The sequence below is a fragment of the Pelobates fuscus genome, chromosome 1 (genome assembly GCF_036172605.1).
Source record: "Pelobates fuscus isolate aPelFus1 chromosome 1, aPelFus1.pri, whole genome shotgun sequence".
Lineage (NCBI taxonomy): Eukaryota > Metazoa > Chordata > Amphibia > Anura > Pelobatidae > Pelobates > Pelobates fuscus.
This window is the reverse complement of record NC_086317.1, coordinates 487,311,245-487,327,613: the sequence shown is the minus strand read 5'-3', so window position 1 is coordinate 487,327,613 and position 16,369 is coordinate 487,311,245. Positions and strand designations below refer to the sequence as shown.

At 42.6% G+C, this 16,369-nt stretch overlaps 1 protein-coding gene across 1 annotated transcript in view; it reads right to left on the bottom strand.

Annotated features, from left to right (window-relative positions):
- CLPB (ClpB family mitochondrial disaggregase) overlaps positions 1–16,369 on the bottom strand; it is a 476,081-nt gene that overhangs the window by 261,611 nt on the left and 198,101 nt on the right. The window lies entirely within an intron of this gene.

The following is a 16,369-nucleotide window of genomic DNA, read 5'->3' as shown; positions in this document are numbered from 1 at the left end:
CCGGATTATTAGACATTGGATACATAGTATTACTATCCCGATACTGGATTATTAGACATTAGATACATAGTATTACTATCCCGATACTGGATTATTAGACATTAGATACAAAGTATTACTATACCGATACCGGATTATTAGACATTAGATACACAGTATTACTATCCCGATACCGGATTATTAGACATTAGTTACACAGTATTACTATCCCGATACCGGATTATTAGACATTAGATACATAGTATTACTATCCCGATACTGGATTATTAGACATTAGATACATAGTATTACTATACCGATACTGGGTCATTAGACATTAGATACATAGTATTACTATATCGATACCGGATTATTAGACATTAGATACAAAGTATTACTATATCGATACCGGATTATTAGACATTAGATACATAGTATTACTATCCCGATACCGGATTATTAGACATTAGATACAAAGTATTACTATACCGATACCAGATTATTAGACATTAGATACATAGTATTACTATATGATACCGGATTATTAGACATTAGATACAAAGTATTACTATACGATACCGGATTATTAGACATTAGATACATAGTATTACTATACCGATAGCGGATTATTAGACATTAGATACATAGTATTACTATACGATACCGGATTATTAGACATTAGATACATAGTATTACTATGCGATACCGGATTATTAGACATTAGATACATAGTATTACTATACGATACTGGATTATTAGACATAAGATACATAGTATTAATATACTGATACTGGATTATTACACATTAGATACATAGTATTACTATACCGATACCGGATTATTACACATTAGATACAAAGTATTACTATCCCGATACCGGATTATTAGACATTAGATACATAGTATTACTATACCGGATTATTAGACATTAGATACATAGTATTACTATACGATACTGGATTATTAGACATTGGATACATAGTATTACTATATCGATACTGGATTATTAGACATTGGATACATAGTATTACTATACCGATAGCGGGTTATTAGACATTAGATACATAGTATTACTATACCGATACCGTATTATTAGACATTAGATACATAGTATTACTATCCCGATACTGGATTATTAGACATTAGATACATAATATTACTATATCGATACTGGATTATTAGACATTAGATACATAATATTACTATATCGATACCGGATTATTAGACATAAGATACATAGTATTAATATACTGATACTGGATTATTAGACATTAGATACATAGTATTACTATACGATACCGGATTATTAGACATTAGATACATAGTATTACTATATCGATACTGGATTATTAGACATTAGATACATAGTATTACTATCCCGATACTGGATTATTAGACATTAGATACATAGTATTACTATACGATACCGGATTATTAGACATAAGATACATAGTATTACTATCCCGATACCGGATTATTAGACATAAGATACATAGTATTACTATCCCGATACCGGATTATTAGACATTAGATACATAGTATTACTATACTGATACCGGCTTATTAGACATTAGATACATAGTATTACTATACCGATACCGTATTATTAGACATTAGATACATAGTATTACTATACCGATACTGGATTATTAGACATTAGATACATAGTATTACTATCCCGATACTGGATTATTAGACATAAGATACATAGTATTACTATACGATACCGGATTATTAGACATTAGATACATAGTATTACTATATCGATACTGGATTATTAGACATTAGATACATAGTATTACTATCCCGATACTGGATTATTAGACATAAGATACATAGTATTACTATACCGATACCGTATTATTAGACATTAGATACATAGTATTACTATACTGATACCGGCTTATTAGACATTAGATACATAGTATTACTATACCGATACCGTATTATTAGACATTAGATACATAGTATTACTATACCGATACTGGATTATTAGACATTAGATACATAGTATTACTATACCGATACTGGATTATTAGACATTAGATACATAGTATTAATATACTGATACCGGATTATTAGACATTAGATACATAGTATTACTATACGATACCGGATTATTAGACATTAGATACATAGTATTACTATCCCGATACCGGATTATTAGACATAAGATACATAGTATTAATATACTGATACTGGATTATTAGACATTAGATACATAGTATTACTATCCCGATACCGGATTATTAGACATTAGATACATAGTATTACTATACCGATACCGTATTATTAGACATTAGATACATAGTATTACTATACTGATACCGGCTTATTAGACATTAGATACATAGTATTACTATACCGATACTGGATTATTAGACATTAGATACATAATATTACTATATCGATACCGGATTATGAGACATAAGATACATAGTATTACTATACCGATACTGGATTATTAGACATTAGATACATAATATTACTATATCGATACCGGATTATTAGACATTAGATACATAGTATTACTATCCCGATACCGTATTATTAGACATTAGATACATAGTATTACTATACTGATACCGGCTTATTAGACATTAGATACATAGTATTACTATACCGATACTGGATTATTAGACATTAGATACATAATATTACTATATCGATACCGGATTATGAGACATAAGATACATAGTATTACTATACCGATACTGGATTATTAGACATTAGATACATAATATTACTATATCGATACCGGATTATTAGACATTAGATACATAGTATTACTATACCGATACCGGATTATTAGACATTAGATACATAGTATTACTATACCGATACTGGATTATTAGACATTAGATACATAGTATTACTATACCGATACCGTATTATTAGACATTAGATACATAGTATTACTATACTGATACCGGCTTATTAGACATTAGATACATAGTATTACTATACCGATACTGGATTATTAGACATTAGATACATAATATTACTATATCGATACCGGATTATGAGACATAAGATACATAGTATTACTATACCGATACTGGATTATTAGACATTAGATACATAGTATTACTATACGATACCGGATTATTAGACATTAGATACATAGTATTACTATACGATACTGGATTATTAGACATAAGATACATAGTATTAATATACTGATACTGGATTATTACACATTAGATACATAGTATTACTATACCGATACCGGATTATTAGACATTAGATACATAATATTACTATATCGATACCGGATTATTAGACATTAGATACATAGTATTACTATACCGATACTGGATTATTAGACATTAGATACATAATATTACTATATCGATACCGGATTATTAGACATTAGATACATAGTATTACTATACCGATACTGGATTATTAGACATTAGATACATAGTATTAATATACTGATACTGGATTATTAGACATTAGATACATAGTATTACTATCCCGATACCGGATTATTAGACATTACATACATGATATTACAATACCGGATTATTAGACATAAAGTTGGTTTTAGAGACAGTCACATTAAGAAGATGCTATTTCCTGATGTGAGGGCCAGTCCCCTGAGGCAACACTAGGCATTATTCTGATAATGAACACCTGAGTAACAAGCGCTATCTGCTAAGCCTTTCACAGGTGAGAGGCCAGGTGAGGCAGGTGATGGAAATCTACAGATAGCGACCACAAAGGATTAAAATATCCTTTAATGCTCTGAGCCCACACTCACTGAGATATGATAAGGTCACTCAACTACTAACCGTGGGCTTTTATCAGTCTCAGCAAATCAGGGACAAAAACATCTACCATCTTTAATAAATCAACATAAAAACATAATATTTTGTGTCTTCACATTTATAGTATAACATTTCCTATAGCATAATGTTAACTGAAAATATCCAAAGATTAGGAATTCGGACAATTATCACACCCAAATAAACTGGGGATTTCAAACTCAGATCTCAGAGTATTTGGATTGGAATACATCTGCTAGTGATAACATTTTCCAGTTTGTGAGCAGCGGACAGGAGAAGGTCACGGGGAGAGCGGAGAGACCGAGACGGAGCATACCTATGGATCTATGGAGGGGCTAGAATTGTTCAATGCTTTATAGGTCCGGGTTAGCACTCTGAATTGACTCCTATAGGATACAGGAAGCCAATATAAGGACTGGAAGAGGGGTGAGATGTGAGAGGACTGCCTAGAGAGGAAAATCAGTCTGGCGGCAGCATTCATTACCGACTGTAGCGTGGCAATACGGCTTTTGGGGAGACCAATCAGGAGAGGGTTACAGTAATCCATGCGGGAAATTACTAGAGCATGGACAAGCTCCTTGGTAGCATCTTGTGTAAGAAAGGGGCAGATACAGGCTATGTTTTTGAGATGGAATCTACAGCATTTGGCAACATGCTGGATGTGAGACTCAAAGGTGAGGCCAGAATCAAGTATGACGCCAAGACAGCGCGCTTGCAAGGATGGACTTATGTGGATATCACTGACTTGTAGGGAGAGTGAGAGAGGAGGATCAGTATTAGGAGGAGGAAAGACAAGGAGTTCAGTTTTAGAGAGATTGAGTTTCAGAAAGCGGGAGGACATCCAGTCAGAGATGGAAGAAAGGCAAGCAGTGACACGTTGCAGGGCGGCAGGGGAGAGTTCCGGGGAGGAGAGATATATCTGGGTGTTATCAGCGTACAGGTGGTAGTGGAATCCAAATGAATTAATGAGTTTGCCAAGAGAGGCAGTATAAAGAAAAAATAGAAGGGAACCAAGGACAGAGCTTTGGGGGACCTTGGAGGTGTCATTAAAAGAGGAGACACTGAATGAGTGTTGGGAGAGATAAGAGGAAAACCTCAAGAGGACAAAGTCACAGAGACCGAGTGATTAAAGAGTTTGAAGAAGGAGAGCATGATCAACGGTGTCAAAGAAGAATTAGTATGGAGTAGTGGCCTTTGGATTTAGCTGCGATTAGGTCGTTAGTAACTTTGATAAGAGCAGTCTCAGTAGAGTGGAGAGGGTGGAAGCCAGATTGAAGAGGGTCAAGGAGAGAGTTGGAATTGAGGAAGTGAGACATATGGGTAAAGACAAGTCTTTCCAGAAGTTTTGAGGAAAAAGGGAGCAGGGATATGGGACGATAGTTAGAGGGGCTAGACGGGTCAAAATATGTTTTTTTCAGGATAGGTACTACAGTGGTATGTTTAAAGTCAGCAGGGACAATGCCAGAAGAGAGAGAGCAGTTGAAGATTACGTTAAGGAAGGCACAAGATAAGGGGAGAGAGATCTGATAAGGTGAGATTGGACAGGATCGATCGGGCAAGTGGTGGGGCAAGAGGAAAGGAGAAGCGAAGTCCACCTCTTGTTCAGTTGCCAGGGAGAAAGTCTGTAGGGTAGGAAAGGCATGATCTATGCGTGGTTGAGAACGAGAACGGCAGGGTGGGGAGAATTCTTTCCTTAGCTGTTTAATCTTGTCGGTAAAGTAGCATGCAAAGCTAAGGTTAGTTTGGGGGGTGGCCACAGGAGGGCAAAGAAAAGAGTTAAAGGTGTCAAAGAGACGCCTGGGATTGCGGGAGCATGAGCTAATGAGAGAGGAAAAGTATGACTTTGGCGAGGGCAAGGGCTACGCTGTATGAACACAATATGAATCTATAATGGAGAAAGTCTGACTGGGTGCGGGACTTCCTCCAGGAGCGTTCAGCACAACGGGAGCATCTTATAGTCTCCAAAATGATTAGCCATTACGGTAGCCTGGACTTATTAGGATTTTGTTACATTTACTGAATTTCCCTCATTTGTGCTTTAAAATTGACACATCATCATTTTTTTGATTTTTAAAAAAAAGGCGAAAAATGTAAAGCTGCGCACATTGCACCAGAGATGATAGGATTTTTACCATGTTATTAAATAACAACTGCAGTACATTGAAAAAATAAATACAATATTTCTCAGATTGGCCATTCTCTGCTGTTTTAGATTTTGCCTGTTTTGAGCTACAATTTGAATGAATTCTCAGTTTCGAATATAAACCGTCAGTGATTTATCCTCCCCTCCCCCCCCCTCCGAACGTCCACATTCCTCTAGTAAGGTAACGGTTCTGCCTTATGCACAGATCTTCCTCAGACTGAGAGTGAAAGAGATTTATCCCTTGTGGCCTCTATTTATCCAAACGTCAATGAATGTGAGAGAAGTCTAATTAGAGACCCACTGAGACCCATTCATAAACATCACAGGGGATTGAGGAGGATTTAAACCACTCTAGAAAATAAACACTTTCACTGAGAAGGATTTAAAAGTCTAATTGATGCAGAAAGTGACTTTGCTTTTGTGATGAGCAATTGGCTCATCTCATGAGGGAACCTGTCCGACACAGCCATGTGAGCCAGTGTTGGCTTTTTTTTGTGTTAAATACACTTCTTCAAAAGGAAAGGTTAGGGCTGCCTGACTGAGAGAGAGCGTCTGATACAGCTGGAGAAAGCCAAATAGCTCTAGAGATTACCAGAGAAAATCAGAGACAGAGAGCTTTAGAGAGTGCCACAGAGAATTGCAGAGTGACAGATTGTGAGACATGCAGAGGTGTTTATAGAGTGCCAGAGAGAACAATAGACATCCAGGAGAATGAGACAGTGAAACAGTCAAAAGAAAAAAAAAATACAAAGAAATAGATTAGAAATTACAAGTTGTAACTTTTAGCAACTTTTTATGTAATTTTTACTTTGATAATGCTTGGCTATTGAAGGGGAAGACTATAAAGCAGATGTCAGAGGCGAATACATAAAATTAGCTACCCATCTTAAGCAAACTAAAAGACCTCGACACCCTGAGATATAAAGCTGCCCCCTCCATGACTGGCCCTCGAGATGAATAACATTGATGGTACATGGTGCCTGTGGATCTCTCCAATGGCCCAGGAGGAAATAAAACGGACTCCTTACTGGCTCAAACCTCAGAACTCTACGTAGTCTGTTAAATGAAAGGACGGTGGGTTATCCTCAGATACAGAAAGCTGATAGATTTACTTTGTTACAATGATTTATAACCCCACTACAACAACATCCAACATAATCAGGCATTTATGAGAGCTGGTTTGCTGCTCAGAGGAGGTTGCCTTCTGCCGTCCTGTCATTGAATGTTAAGAAGATGTTTGATTTGGTTAAATTACCCTATCTATTTAAGTTTTTAGCATTTTTCAATAGCACTAGTACTACAGCTCAGAGAATAGCGGTCATTATTGGAAACAGCGCAAGTCTGGGTGCCCACTCTTTCCTGCCCTTGAGCCTGGGTGCCCACTCTTTCCCACCCTCAAGGCTGGGTGCCCACTCTTTCCCACCCTCGAGGCTGGGTGCCCACTCTTTCCCACCCTCGAGGCTGGGTGCCCTCTCTTTCCCGCCCTCAAGGCTGGGTGTCCACTCTTTCCTGCCCTCGAGGCTGGGTGCCCACTCTTTCCCACCCTCGAGGCTGGGTGCCCACTCTTTCCCACCCTCGAGGCTGGGTGCCCACTCTTTCCCACCCTCGAGGCTGGGTGTCCACTCTTTCCTGACCTTCAGTCTGGGTGCTCTTTCCCACCCTCCAGGCTGGGTGCCCACTCTTTCCCACCCTCGAGGCTGGGTGCCCACTCTTTCCCACCCTCGAGGCTGGGTGCCCACTCTTTCCCACCCTTGAGGCTGGGTGCCCACTCTTTCCTGCCCTCGAGGCTGGGTGCCTACTCTTTCCTGACCTTCAGTCTGGGTGCTCTTTCCCACCCTCCAGGCTGGGTGCCCACTCTTTCCCACCCTCGAGGCTGGGTGTCCACTCTTTCCCACCCTCGAGGCTGGGTGCCCACTCTTTCCTGCCCTCGAGGCTGGGTGCCCACTCTTTCCTGACCTTCAGTCTGGGTGCTCTTTCCCACCCTCCAGGCTGGGTGCCCACTCTTTCCTGCCCTCGAGGCTGGGTGCCCACTCTTTCCTGCCCTTGTTGTTTTTCCTTTGAATCATTCTTATAACAGATCCAGATGCACCCGCCAAATTGCAGGTTTGTAGTAGATCAATATTCTTACTATATTCTTGCATTGTCACCCCATCCATTATATCATGTATCTCACGTGCTCCATGTTTGGTGTGCTGGAGCGGGTTCTCAGGAATTGGAGACAGGGGCTGAAAATGCTGTCTCTTGGATTGGGATAATCCATTGTTTCAAAATGATGTCCTTATACAAACCGTTATACTTGCAGACTTTGCTGTTAGCAGTCCCTCAGGCAGATTTTAAAAAACCTGCTGACTGTGATCAATAAGTTGGGAAAGTAAAAAGCCGCACATTGTGTGCCAGGTCCAGTACAGCCTGCAGTCAAGGAGGATCTGGGCCTGTGTCCTCTTTTAATGTTCTGTAACACGGCCATGGCAGCTTACATTCAAGCTTGGTAATCCCCTTGGGTCGACCTGGAGTCTGAAGTTATGGGCCCAGCTCATGATTTCATTATTTAATAATGTGACCACTGATTTACCACTGAATGGTGAAGTGAATAACATTGATTATATCGTTGCTATGGGACCTGTCACAGGGTGGGATATATTAGGCAGCAAGTGAACAGTTAGTTATTGAATTTCATGTGTTGGAAGCAGGAAAAATGGACAAATAAAACCATCTGAGCCAAACAGTGATGGCTAGAGGACTGGGTCAGAGCATGTCCAAAATGGCAAGTGTGGGGTGTTCCCGGTATGCAGTATTTAGTACCTACCAAAAGTGGTGCAAGGAAGGACAACCAGTGAACAAGCATCATGGTCATGGGCGCCCAAGGCTCATTAATGCACATTGGGAGTGAAGGTTAGTCCTTCTGGTACAATCACACAGAAGAGATACTGTAGCTTAAATTGCTGAAAAACGTTAATGCTGGCCATAAAAGAAAGGTGTCAGAATACACCAGTACATCGCAGTTTGCTGCATATAGGACAACGTAGCCCCTCACAGGTCGGAGTGCCTATGATGACCCCTGTCTACTGCCAAAAGTGCCATCTATGGGCCTTGAGCATCAGAACTGGACCATGGATCAATGGAAGAAGGTTGCCTGGTATGATGAATCAAAGTTTTCTTTTAGTTCAGGTGAATGCCTGGGTGCGTGTGCGTCTTTTTCCTGGGGAAGAGATGGCAGCAGGATGCACAATGGGAAGAAGGCGGCCAGAGGCAGTGTTATGCTGTGGGCAATGTTCTGTTGGGAAACCTTGAGTCCTGGCATTCATATGGAAGTTACATTGACACGTACCACCTACATGGAGATTGTTGCAGACCATGTACACCCCTTTATGCCAATGGTGTTCCCGGAGGGCAGTAACCTCTTTCAGGAGGATAATGCCCCCTGCCTCACTGCAAAAACTGTTCAGGGATGATATGGGGAACATGATAGAGTTCAAGGTTTGCCTTGGCCTCCAAATTCTCCAGATATCAATCCAGTTGAGAATCTGTGGGATATGCTGGAACACAGTCAGATACCACAGGACACATTCACAGGTCTTGTGGAGTCCATGCCTCGATCCATCAGAGCAGTTTTGGGAGCATGAGTACTCCCTCCTCGATATATGGCAGGTGGTTTTACTGTTGTGGCTGATCAGTGTGTCATTCTTTTTTCCAAATATGGTTTTATAACATCTAGATGCGCTGACTGTGCATACTTTATTCTAAGCATTTGATTGGATGCTGCCCAACATGAACAAGGAAATCAGTACTTGGCTTAGCTACACAGATTGCAAACCATGTAGGGTTTTTTGGACCTAGAAAAATTATTTAACAGTATTATTCAAATGCATAAAAATATGCATCGACTCGACTTTCCCTTTAACTATTATTATTATTTTATGTCAATCTGTCTTTTATTGAGGCAGGAGTTAAATGGGGTACAGAATAGATAAGAGGGGATGCACGGTATTTGTACATAGTGGGATCAGTTTAACACAAAAGTACATCTCCTACGAATGACAGCCTCATTTTATATTATATTAGACAAGCTTTCCAAATAGTTAGTAACACGTATAAAGTAGCATTTATGAAGGTAGCTTCGAACTATACGATGGCTTCGCACGAGTTAAAGTAAAGGAGACAGATGGAAGACAGATGAAAAAACGTATGATATACACAGCTTGATAGAGCAGACTCTGAGTAGCAACAGTCTCATTTTTTGCGAGAGTAAAACACGGGTATAAACATGCTGGGTATTTGTGCCAAGCTTAATAACAGGAATATAACTAGAATCATCTTAGGGAGAGCTGTCCAGGCCCCAAAATGTTATAAAATAAGAGATATCGGAATGGCATGCATATTGATAATATCGGTGGGAATACATTGCTCAGTTTTCTCTGAATAGTTAAATGATCAGGCTATGTGTATGGGCGGTCCATACTCTCTTATTGTTAAAGAGAAACAAGCTTAGTAAGTCTAATGCGTAGGTTCAGTAGTCAAGCTAGGGTAAGGGGTGCATAGACCCGCGTAATGATGGTTAAGACCACCTGATCGGCATGTATACTACGTGGTGCCTGGTGGCCCACAGCTAAGGCTGCAAAACATACATCAACCATGATAACACTGCAATTTGGAGTATGGCTCACGGTATAAGTATTTATGCTGTGACTTATCTTTAAATACTCTACACATTTTAAAATACCGTTTACGTTCAATGCTGCCTAGTCATTGCATAGTACATCCTACATATGGTGCCTTACATGTATGCATACAATTCTAAGGGCACAATTGCATGGCCTGTAATGAGACTATTCAGTTTTCATCGTAAGTAACATCTCTATGCATGGATTAATAGGTACAATTGAAGGTTGGTAGTGACGGTGAGTGGCAAAGGGCCTATCTCATGTCACAGTCCTGGCACCCAGGTTATCCTATGCCCGCTAGGGGTACCACACATTCCCATCTCGAGCAGTCACACTTAGGTTGCGGGGGGAAGTCCTCTGTAGCCCCAAGATGAGTGGGAAGATTTCCTTGTGCTCGTGCTGGGTGAGGATAACGTCCTGCTTCTCCCGTTTGCCTGTTCAGGCCACCCGGACGCTTGGCCCGCTGTGCTGCGATTTCCCTCCTGGGTCTAGGTCGTATGAATGCCTTTTGCCTTCGGCCCGAGGCTTTGGCGGGGGCCCGCACCACATGTCCATTGGCCCCATCATCAGGGCCGTGGGCCCAGGGTTCCACCGGGTCCTGGCTATCTCCCTGGGTATATGGGTGGTGGTGGAGAGCAACCTCCCGGTGAGCTCCCAGCTCGGAAGAAGAATGAGTCAGTTTACAATGTGTGTGGAGGGTTCGCGGCACCCTGCGGCTGCGCTCCGGTGGTCTTCTCCCCCCTGTGCATGTGCGTACAGGTCGAGGACATTTGCCGCTGCGGCGCCATCTTGGGGCGCTGTGTACTTGAGTGGCAATCCGCCTGCGGCTAAGTTGCTTGGGTGTCTCAGTACCCATGTGTGCGCTTGGAGTGGGCTGCCATGCCCGATGCTCCAGCTTTGCCCAGAAGGCTGCAAAAATTGCGTTGAGCCTGGCTGTGTAATCCAGCTCTGTCGTGTGGGATTCTGTCGTCTCCTCTGGTGCGTTTGCCGCCGCCATGTTAAGTAGGCCACGCGCTCGGCTGTCCCGGTGCTGCGGGTCGCCGGGCTGTGTGTTCAGCCTGCGGTCGTTTCTTCTGTCGCTTGATGTGGACCGAGATAACCCCCATCGGTCCATAGGGGGGGGGTTGGAGGTGAGGTCCGAGTCCAGGTGAGACAGCGTGGGGAGCGGCCGCCTCCCCACTGCTCGATCTCCGGTAGGCCTCATGTTGTTTTGTCGGGTCCCAGGGTAGTACAGGCTTGGTTCAGGTATCTGTCGGTTCCCCCGGGCGTCCCCGTCACGATGGCTTATCTCCGGTGTGCGGTTGTGCCGTGTTTGTCGTGGGATTACCCCGATAATTGCCAGATTAAGCGGGAGCCGAGGCTCAGCACAACCGCTCAGCTCGGATGCTAGGCTCCGCCCCTCTATTATTATTATTATTATTATAATTACTGGCATTTATAAAGCGCCAACATATTCCACAGCGCGGTACAATTGGGGAAAATAAACAGTACAACATACACAGACAAATACAAAAAGTAAAGAGGGCTCTGTCCATGAGAGGAGATCTAGCCATTGAACATTTTATACAAAGAGCCGAGTTAGATAACCTGTGAGTTCAGTCAGTTATTGGGTTAATGATTATATTTCCCAGAGGGGAATCAGGTGATTTCTTGTTAATTCAGGGAGAATATTGAATTTTCTCAGGTTTACTAGGGGGTCCGGGGCGATTGGGACTGTATCGGAGCAGGGGATAAATGCCCTGATACATGTTCTAATGAAGTAAGGCATGGAAAATAAAATGGTTTCTGGTCAAACCCCAGCCAGCAGGTAAAGGGCTACATACAGGGCCAGACTAGGAAAAATGTGTGTGAGATGTGCAGTGTGTGTGAAGGGTGTAGAGTCTATGTGTGAGAGGTGTGGTGTGTATTTGTGAGGATTATAGTGTGCGTGTGAGGGGTGCAGTGTGTGTGGATGCTGTGTGTGAGGGTGCTGTGTGTGAGTTGTGCAGTGTGTGTGTGAGGGTGATGTGTGTGAGTTGTGCAGTGTGTGTGTGAGGGTACTGTGTGTGAGGTGTGCTGTGTGTGTTTGGCTGTGTGCTGTGTGCTGTGTGTGTGAGGGTGCTGTGTGTGTGAGGGTGCTGTGTGTGAGTTGTGCAGTGTGTGTGTGAGGGTGCTGTGTGTGAGTTGTGCAGTGTGTGTGTGAGGGTGCTGTGTGTGAGTTGTGCAGTGTGTGTGTGAGGGTACTGTGTGTGAGGTGTGCTGTGTGTGTTTGGCTGTGTGCTGTGTGTGTGAGGGTGCTGTGTGTGTGAGTGAGGGCACTGTGTGTGATAGGGTGCTGTGTGTGAGGGTGATGTGTGTGTGTTAGGGTGTTGTGTGTGTGTGTGTGTGGTGTTTGGAGGGAGGCAGGTTTTTTTAATAATATGTATTTTTTTCGGTATGTATTATTTAAAAATAATAATAATAAGAAAAACAAAACAACAGGCATTGTATCCCCCCTCCCTTCTTAACTTTAGCCTGGGAGGGAGGACTGTGCTACCATCCCTGGTGGTGCTAGTGGTGTGTGAACTCTTGCCTGTGGGGTTAGAGTTCACTCTCGCAAGACCCGGAGCGTTGCCATGCAAGACAGAGCTCCTCCGGATCCTCTCCTGTCTCCCTCCCTCCCCATCAGGCGGCCGCATGAAATTGCCTGTGGGCCGGTGAGGGGGATCTTTGATCTCCCCACTGGCCCGTCATGGAACACAGTGGGGCCAGTGCTCAGATAGCGCTGGCCCTGCATGGACTGGCAGGGGAGATTCTGTAAAGGCCTTTTTGGATTCGGCCCATGGCCATTGCGGTCCACCAGACATTTGCCCAGTGTGCCCGATGGCCAGTCCGGGCCTGGTTACATAGTTACATAGGCTGAAAAAAGACATGTGTCCATCAAATTCAGCCTTCCTCACATCTGGTTTTTGCTGTTGATCCAAAAAAAGGCAACAAAAAAACCAAAAACCCAGTTTGAAGAACTTCCAATTTTGCAACAAACTAGGAAACAAAATTCCCTCTTGACCCCAGAATGGTAGTCAGATTTACCTTGGATCAAAAGGCTATTACCCCACAGTTGAAAATTATATCATTGAATATTCAGTTTTTGCAAGAATGCATCTAGTTACTGTTTAAACATCTGATGGGTTAATCCGTCCCTTTGTCCGTATGTTTGGGATAATTTGGGAGGAGAGTCTGGTTTTGGCACACTGACCTCCCGCTGCAGTTCAATGTGTCAGGGGGTATAGAGACATTTCCAAGGGTCCGTGGCCCCCAGCTGCTGGTCTAGGGCCGCTGCCTTTGGACTGGAGCAGGTTGCTAAACAAGCTAATTAGATCAAGGAGATGGGAAATGTCTGCTGAATGAGAAAAGACCCAACTGTCAGCCTGCTGGAGTTGTGGAGAATAGAGAAACTTAATTTAATTACTATTTTCCCCTTTAAACTAATTAGGCAACAATCTGCCACCAGGCCAGGCTGGCCGGAGTCTGAATCCAGGGCCGGGGGGGGGGGACAATGACTGGGGGATTCTCCGTACATCTGGAAACGGGTAACGTGATGCTTCTTATAGTGTGATTGATACTGTCTGAGACTCCAACCGCTGTGACTCTCAGCCAGCCACATACAACTATCCCATCATTACAGGTGAAGAAGAGGCATGATGAGGTTCCTGTTAATTGGAGTCCTTGAAGCAAATAACTCCTATCCTTCACTGCTTGCCGTTCCCTGTGTCCAGGAGTATTCCAATAATTAGATACGACTGAACACTTAGTCACAAGCCGGGGGGGTTACGCAGGAGGGGGAATCTCTAAATGGGGTCCTGGATTCCTGGGTCTGATTGTGGCTCACTTTCATTGTAATTCCTGAGCCCCTTTTAATACTGAGAGAGAGACACCTATAGTTATATAATGTGTGGCACTGCCACATTAATGCCCAGTATTTGGAGTTAATTATACAGCACAGTGTGGGGGGAATGCTGAGAATTCGGGTTTTAGTGAAGGGGTGCAGGTTAAATGCTGCAAGTTTGGGGTTAATGCTGCCGATGTACGATAAATACAGCCTACCATGGGTTAATATAGCACAGTGTCCCGATAGACAAGCATTGGGAGACTATTTGGCATGCACAGCAAAACGCCCCTCCTCATAGAGATACATTGAATCAGTGCATCTCTATGGGGAACATTCAGCACCAAGCGTGCAGAGCGTAGAGACACTGAACGTAGGTACTGCACACTATGCAGCACTGCAACAGGAAGCACCAGATCAACTACATTAAGGTCAGACAGAGAGTGTGGTATAGAGTGATGTTTTGGGAGGGGCCTTTAAGTCAATATCTGTGGGAGGGACCATAAAACTTAAAGACCCATCAGCTTTATGTGTAAGGAGTGCGTCCTCTGTTTTTAATTTTGCAAAAAATGCAGATTTTAATAGAAATTTACACGTTTATAAATTAACCTTGTTATACACTCCTGGCAGTCATTCAGACAACCGGTCCTGTGAGTTCCTGGTTTGTTTAGCTCAGGGAAGCTAAATTCAAGAAGCAGCAATTGCCCAGAGCACCTGCCTTGCAAAGACTTCTCATTGAGCTGCAAGTTTGTGGGAGGTTTCTGATTGGACAGCCACAGAAAGTCTGGGCGGGGTTAGAAGAGGAGGGCTTGCAAAGGCTGCAGACAAGATCTACAGTTTTTGCAAACTGTTTTTAGACATAACTCATATGAAAAAATGCATAATTAAATGCATGTATGTTTTCATTTGGGGTTATATCTACTAAACAGTGATTTTAATTTATTTTGTATTTGGGCAGTGAAGTTTCCCTTTAAGCCCATGTTTTGTCACTGCCTGCAGCTCTCCCTCAAACCCCTTTACTTATTAGTTTGTTTTGAAGGGAAGACGGTCATTTCTCTCTGCTATTTTATCTTTTTCCAACATGACATTTTACAATAAATCATGGGTGCCACGTCGAGTCATTGGGCTTTGTGGCACCACAATGCAGAGTAAGGTGTACGGGATGAAGCAGTGGTAGCATTTCTTCAGGAAGATACTCTACGTCCTGCAGAATACTAGCTCAGATTCATTATAGGTTAAACATTGCTGAAAATCTTCTCACATCTTCTTTCCTTAACCCAATGTTACCTAATCTCTATGTCTCCTGAACCTCGTGTTCTCATCTCCATCTCTCCTGATCTTCTCTCACCTCCATCGCTCCCAAATCTGATCTTATCTCATCTCATCTTCATCTCTCCTGAACCTGGTCTTATCTTATCTCCATCTCTCCAAATCGTATCCCATATCTCCCCACCTTGCTGTTCTCTTTCTCAACCACACTTAGATCATGCCTTTCCTATCCTTCAGACTACGGAACAAGAGGTGGCTGCGCTTCTCCTTTCCTCTTGCCCCACCACTTGCCTGCTTGATCCTGTCCCATCTCACCTTATCAGAACTCTCTCCCCTTGTCTTGTGGCTTCCTTAACACACATCCTCAACTGCTCTCTCTCTTCTGGCATTGTCCCTGCTGACCTTAAACATGCCACTGTAGTACCTATCCTGAAAAAAACATCTCTTGACCCGTCCTCCCCCTCTAACTATCGTCCCATATCCCTGCTACCTTTTTCCTTAAAGCTTCTGGAAAGACTTGTCTTTATCCGTATGTCTCACTTCCTCAATTCCAACTCTCTCCTTGACCCTCTTCAATCTGGCTTCTGCCCTATCCACTCTACTGAGACTGCTCTTATCAAAGTTACTAACTACCTAATTACAGCTAAATCCAAAGGCCACTACTCCATACTAATTCTTCTTG